Below are 7,140 nucleotides of genomic sequence, written 5' to 3' on the forward strand. Positions count from 1 at the left end.
AATACCATAGTTGTCTTAGGTTGTTCTTACCAGCAGGGCTATTTTTGGGCAGGAACGTACAGGAACGGAGTTCCAGCTGGTTTCAGAGTTGGCCACGCCCACTACAGAGAAAACCTCTGCATGTGTGGCTACAAAGGGAAGGCCTGGAGAGCAAACCCCCCCCAGCGACTCTGAGGCAGGCGGGCAAGGGGCCCCCCTGGAAGGATCGGTGAGGCACTTAAATGCCTCCCCGTGCCTTCCCCGGCCTGTCCAAGGGGCTGCTTGCGTGGGCTCCCCACAGCCGCGGAGCACCCAGGCAAGGCAAGGGAAGGCATGGGGTGTGGCCTAATTCACCTGCTGTTGGGTGTGACCTATTATGCTAATGAGTTCCTGCTGGGCTTTTTGTACAAAAAAAGCCCTGCTTACCAGTGTATGGTTCTATCAGGCACTTTTTAAGCGATACTCTTTTATAAAAAACTCCCCTTTCGTAGGTTAAGCTGAAGCACAATTCAGAAACCTTACAAATGTGTTATCCATCTCCTGTTCCGAATTTATTGTAACCTCAGCTGTTTTTTGTTCTGATACAACATTGCATTGTATGTTGTTTGGTTGTTGAAAGTCAATTGTTTGAATTCAAACTTAAACAAAAATTAATTAAAAAAACCCTAAATACTTTCTTGTCTTGCTAACCAGCTACAGAATTCTTAAAAAAAATCCAACCTTGTAAGATTGGACAAACATCTAAAGCTCACAAAGCTGCAGTCAAACCTGACCACTTGGAGCACAATGCATATGAATGGCTGAAACCTATCCTTCCCCAATGTCATCACCCTAAACGTTTGCACAAATATGGTTGCCTGCAGCACCGATATAACATCACTGCAAAAACATTTAAAAAAAAAATTAGGAGTATGTGTTTATTATTGCATCGGCTTTTTTTGGTTGTTTCTGTCTCTCCATGGCAAGGCTAAGTTGAGGCTACAAGTCTAGTTTGCATTAAGTTACAAACAAACCAATATTGGATAGCAAAACTGCTGCTACTTTTTAAAAAATTCTAAGCATTGTAAGCCCAGGAGAATTTGTCCCAGAGGCCAACCAGTTTTGACAGATGGCACACTGAGCTTTGCAACTAGTTTTGAATCCAGTTGCTCCTTAGAGACCAGCAAGATTTGGAGGGTATGAGCTTCTGGGAGTCAAAGTTTCTTTCATCTGGCAAAAAGAACTTTGACTCTTAAAAGGTCCTACCCTGAAAATCATGTTGGTCTCTCAGGTGCTCTACTGGACTCCAGCGGTTCTACTGCAGACCAACACAGCTTCCCTCTGAGAGCCAGGTTGGTGTAATGGTTGAGTGCGCGGACTCTAATCTGGGAGAACCGGGTTTGATTCCCTACTCCTCCACTTGCACCTGGCTGGATGACTTTGGGCAAGCTGTAGTTCTGGTAAGAGCTGTTCTTGGAAAAACAGCAGTTTCTGTCAGAGCTCTCTCAGCCACCGTCTCAACAGGGTGTCTGTTGTGGGGGGGGGGAGGGAAAGGAGTTTGTAAGCCACTCTGAGACACCTTTGGGTAGTGAGGGGCGGGGTATAAATCCAATCTCTTCTTCTCTGAAATTTTGCTTTGCAAGTACCTTTTCAAAGAAGCAATGTCTTCAGGCAAAGGAAGGCACAATAAGAGATGTTTTAAAGCAGGCTTACATAATGGAATGCTGATTCTCTAGTGGATAAACCCATCCTTGTATAACCAGAAGGCATGTCTAAAAAACATGGAAATGTGATCTCTCCCCTAGCAGCAGTGAGGAGCTTTGAGAAAGAACGAAGCATTTAACCTGCAGGTGCTGAGAACAGGGAAAGGTGAATAGTAACGAAGACTTCTCTTACCCTTCCAGTGTTCAAGAGGCACACTGAGAATGCCAGCTTTTGCTTTCACTCAAATATGCTCCTTACTTATTTCCCTCTCCTGTCATATTTTTAGATTCTGGCAGAATGAGTTGCAGATTCACTTGTCCTATTCAAGAGAACTGAAGCACACTAAGAATGTTTTCAGACATCCTCTGCTACACCCAAGGTCTATGTGCTATCTGAGGTATGTCACCCGCATCACACACAGATAGTTGGTAATTCCTCTGCCCCTGGTACAAAAACAGTGCAATCGTAAGGACAACTTCCAGGGAGGAAGCCCCATTGAGTAGGACTCTGACTGGACCTCTGTAGGACTGGTCTCTACTTTTCTGATCTCCTAATTAGAGGGTGAAAAGATAGCTGGTAGCCTGCAGTTCTGGAACAGCTAAATCAGAAGACATTCTAAGGTGAGCTCCTTAAAAAAAGACACACATAGAAGCAGGGCTTTTTTGTAGGAAAAGCCCAGCAGGAACTCATTAGCATAATAGGCCACACCCAACAGCAGAAATCCATCAGCATATTAGGCCACACCCCTGACAGCACATCTCATTAGCATGTTAGGCCACACACCCACATTATCAGAAACTGTGGTCATCCAGCCACGCCCACCTTTTGCTTCTTATTCGGTTTACCTTGTTTGTTGTCAAAACCCAAGGCTTTTTTTGTATCAGGAACCCTTTGCATGTTAGGCCACACACCCCTAATGTAGCCAATCCTAATGAGTTTCTGCTGTTGGGTGGGAACTACTATGCTAATGAGTTCCTGCTGGGCGTGGCCAACTCGGGAGCCAGCCAGAACTCCGTTCCTGTGCATTCCTGCCTAAAAATAGCCCTGCATAGAAGTAATGAAATTTACTCAACCATACTCTACAAAATTTCACAGATGGAAAGTGGGAGGTGCTTGAAACATTCCCTTTTCTCATACCAAGACCATTCTGTGGGTCTCTGTCCATTCACACTGTTGAAGACCTTTCAATGCCTGGCTTTTGGCAGTATTTTGTAAACACCTGTCCTCTGTCAGTTTAAAAAGCTCTAAGCATGAGGGTTCTGATAGTTCTCTTACAAGATGCTGTGGGCTGTTCAAAATGTATCTTGGTAGCATGCCACTGCATGGCGCCTCAGCGGTCACCTGCATGAACGCAGACATGTGTACAAAAGGAGGCATAGCCATTCCCTCCCACTCAGAGACTGAACTTCTAGAGACCTTGGGATGGAATTCCAGACACATAGGCACATGTCAGGGCAAATCAGCACCCGAACCACCAAAATCCTCGTTTCACAAACCAACTGCAGAAACAATAAGCCAGAGCTTTGTGTGTTGTCTGAACCAAGTGACAGAAGAACACAGATGGGAAGGATATAAACAAACCTTTAAAAGGGTCCCGTATCAGAGCCTGGCTTAGGGTTGTCAACTCCAGGTTGTGAAATTCCTGGTGATTTGAGGATGGAGCTTGGGGAAGGCTGGGAACTCAGCAGAGAAGTGATGCCATAGAGTCCACCCTCCGAAGCTGCCATCTTCTCCAGGAGAACTGATTTCTGTAGTTCGGAAATCAGTTGTAACTCCATGAGAACTCCACTGCCCACTTGGAGGCTGGCAACCCTGGCTGGCATTGAAGGCTGGTTTCAAGTCAGAGGGGATAGAATTTACTGCACAATCTGGCTTGTTTTTGAGTTCTAACAGTGATAGACAGAAGCCATTTATAACTACAGATGGCTTTCCTGGGCGGTGAACTTAAGTGAATTCCTGGGTGGTGAACCAAACCTTTGCTTAGATGCAGGGCAGAGTGGGTGGCAGAATGCAGCAGAACTTTTTCAAATCAGGAAAAAGTGTTCCCAGCTAAGGTGCTGATAAAGAAAGGGACAAGGATTGGTTTGGGAGCTGTTATTTTGAGAATGCTCAACAGGTCACTGTGGTCAGCAATCCCCCCACCCCCCCGCCCTTCAGCAACATAATCAGCACAGATATGGAAGTACCTTATATTCCTTTGTGTTCTATAGATACTTGATACTGTTGTCTAAATAGTTTTAAGCCCTTACATAAACAACTTCATAACATTTTGGTGCACCAAATATAGAATTGGGACAGACACAACTGTGGGACTGGAAAGTGTCTCAAAAATTGTCCATTCTAAATTACTCCAACAAGGACATAGTCTTTGATCTAGGAACACCACGAAATTCCATGTTTGGGAAAGAGCTCTACTTCCTGGCAACCTCAGATCTGATTGCGTCTCCACTCCTATTACGGTGCGGGCCCAGTATAACCCCAGGGCTCTTAACTGAATCATCAGGGTCAGCTGAACCCTATCAAAAGTGGGGAGTGTTAAGGGATTTTGGGACACGGGACTTTTCCTGAGACCCCCCAGTTCCCCTGAATTCTTTTATTGGTTGTGTGGAGACTGGCAAGGGACTGAATCTAGTATATATATATATAGAATGGTTCTTAAACACTGCTCATTTTATTCAATTATACACTCTTGAGACAGAAAACACTGTGTAGCATTTCCGTATTCAACATTTCAATATTCAACATAGCATATTTCAATCCAATACTTGAAACAGTGCTCTTGTATAAAACTCAGAACGTTCTGCACTAGCCACCAAGGTCTAGGCTTGCCAAGTCCCCCCGGGGAGCGGGGAAACCCTCGCCCGAGAGGCCCGTTATCCGCCGCTGGCGGATCGGGCCCTGGGGGAGAACCCAACCCCCAAAGTATGCGATGTGCCCGGCGTCAGCACCAATGTTCCCTCTAAGCTGTGGAATCTTGTGAGCAAAAATTCAACTTTGTGAGCAACTGGCATTAAAGTTGTGGGCGAGTGACTTGGCTACTGCATAAATGTTTGCTTTGGAGCCATCCTTCCTGAGCTAAGACAAAAATGTGTGAGCCAGAGGCTAAAAAACTGTGAGCTAGCTCACACTAACTCAGCTTAGAGGGAACATTGGTCAGCACGTCACCCAGAAGTGACGCAGTTGCGTCAGGCGCGTTGGGGACGGGGCCGCGGTCATCCGAGGGAAAACTCTATGGTTTTCCCTCGGATGATTGTGGCCCGCCCCCGGCGTGCCCGACGTGGCTGCATCACTTCCAGGTGACGTAATTGTGGAGCACGCGCACTTCGTGCACACGTACAGACTCCTGGAACAGCGCTGGAGTCCCCCGCTCTACATGCAGTAAGGACTTGGCAACCCTACCAAGGTCTCACATGGAGGTGTTGGTGGCCAGCCCCTGCCATTTGTAAACCAGAGGTATATATCTTTCTTGGACCTATAGCTGCCAATGTACCTACTGACATACCTATCATGTAGGACTACCATGGATGTGATGCAGGCCAGACTAGAACTGACTAGAACTGACCTGATCTACCAATCCAAAATCCTCCCCCTTCTCTCTATCTCTGGGATCAGAAAGCTCTCAGAAAATCAAGGAAGTTAGTTTCAGATAGCCTACCCATTTTGATTCTGATAGTGACACCATTAACTTCTAGAACGTATAAACATCCTCTAAGGCAAAAGTCACATACAGTGTTATTGGTACCAGAAGGCCACAGCACCAGCAGAGTCCCAAAACCTCCTGGGAAACCAAACTATCTTTTCCCGAGACAACAAAGGCTCAGATTTTGTCATCAGCAGGTGCTGAGCTACCTTGAACAACTGGTATGCTTGTGAACTAGCTTGTTAACTAGGGCAGCTTTGATCTCCGCAGTTCTAACAAAAGTCTAATGGCTTATGCACTGAGGGTACAGATGCCCGATCTGTTTCTGTCACTGTATGTAAAGGAGAGCAGGCTCCAGTATTAATGATTGTCTCCAAGACAACTAGTTCAACTTGCTCATAAAGTGTAAGAAAAACTGCACCTTTTGAGACAACCTCTGCTACAGAACGCCGCTGCCACTATTCTACCACCGAGGTGGCAAGTCATCGGCTGCCCTATAAGAACGGGGGCAAGCGGGCCCTGTCAGAAGTTTGAGACAGTGTAGTGGGAGACCACGCTACTGAGACAGCTGGCCACCAAGCCTGGGGGGGTTGTCCCCATCTTGGATGATTAATATAGGTATAGCACCGTATAATTGGAAGGTTTTATTGTGATTTTAAATGTTTTATTTATTATATACTGTATTGTATTTTGCACTCGGCTTTGCCGCATGTGAGCCGCCCTGAGCTTCTGGGAGGGCGGGATATAAATCAAACAAACAAACAAATAAATAAATAAATAGAACATGGAAAAGGCAGTGGAACCCCATCATTGTTTCTGGCTGGTCAATGTACTAATCTGAATGCCAAGGTTGGAAGTTTTAGGGTAAAACAAAAAAAAACAAACTGGCTTGTATGGGAAGGGGAGAGGGAACTGTTCTTTCCACTCCTGCAAGGTTTTGCACATTGAGCCATGTTGCTCTTACCCTTTGGGAAGGAAAAAAGACATGCAAAAGGTGGCGGCCAATCTTTTCTTTCCTTGGGGGACAGTTATGATGGACAAACCTTTCCAGGATGCTGGAATTAACCCTCCCCTCACTTGACCACAAATTGTGAAAATTGACTAGAAGACCAACCTCAGTGATGGAACTTTACAAAACTCATTTCATCTTCATCCCATTCTTTCAAGGAACTTATGGCAGATAGGGATGCCAGCTTCCAGGTGAGACCTGGGGATCCCCTCGAATTACAGCTAATCTCAAGAATACATAGATCAGCTTTCCTGAAGATAGGGTTGGGAAATACCCAGAGATTTTGGGGGTGGAGCCTGGGTAAGGAAGGGTTTGGGGGAGTGGAGGGGCCTCAGCAGGGTACAATGCCATAGAGCCCACTCTCCAAAGCACCCATTTTCTCCAGGTGAAAAGATCTCTGCCGCCTGGAGATCAGTTGCAATCCCAGGAGATCTCCAGTCACCCCCTGGAGGATGGCAACCCTGCCTGGAGAAAATGGATGCTTTGGCGGAGGGGACTCTATGGCATTGTACCCCACTGAGGTCCCTGTCCTCTCCAGGCTCCATCCCCAAATCTCCAGGAGTTTGCCAAGCTGGATCAGGCAACCCTACCCCTCCCATCCCCTGCTGGTGGCCAAGGGGCAGCTGTCAACCCTAGGCGAGATACACGGCTTCCCTGGTCCCCCTTACACTCTCATCACAACCACCCAGTGAGGTAGGTTAGATGGAGATAACAGTGACTAGTCCAGAATTAATCAATGAGTTTCTGGCTGTGCAGAATCCTAGACTCACAGAGTTGGAAGGGACCTCTGGGGTCATCTAGTCCAACCCCCTGCACAAGGCAGGAAATT

The 7,140-nt window shown here is 46.5% G+C and overlaps 1 protein-coding gene across 1 annotated transcript in view; it reads right to left on the reverse strand.

The window, feature by feature from the left end:
• PKP2 (plakophilin 2) overlaps window positions 1-7,140 on the reverse strand; it is an 80,759-nt gene that overhangs the window by 44,532 nt on the left and 29,087 nt on the right. The window lies entirely within an intron of this gene.

Source organism: Gekko japonicus, unplaced genomic scaffold, assembly GCF_001447785.1.
Source record: "Gekko japonicus isolate JY-2015 unplaced genomic scaffold, Gekko_japonicus_V1.1 scaffold843, whole genome shotgun sequence".
NCBI classification, from domain to species: Eukaryota; Metazoa; Chordata; class Lepidosauria; order Squamata; family Gekkonidae; genus Gekko; species Gekko japonicus.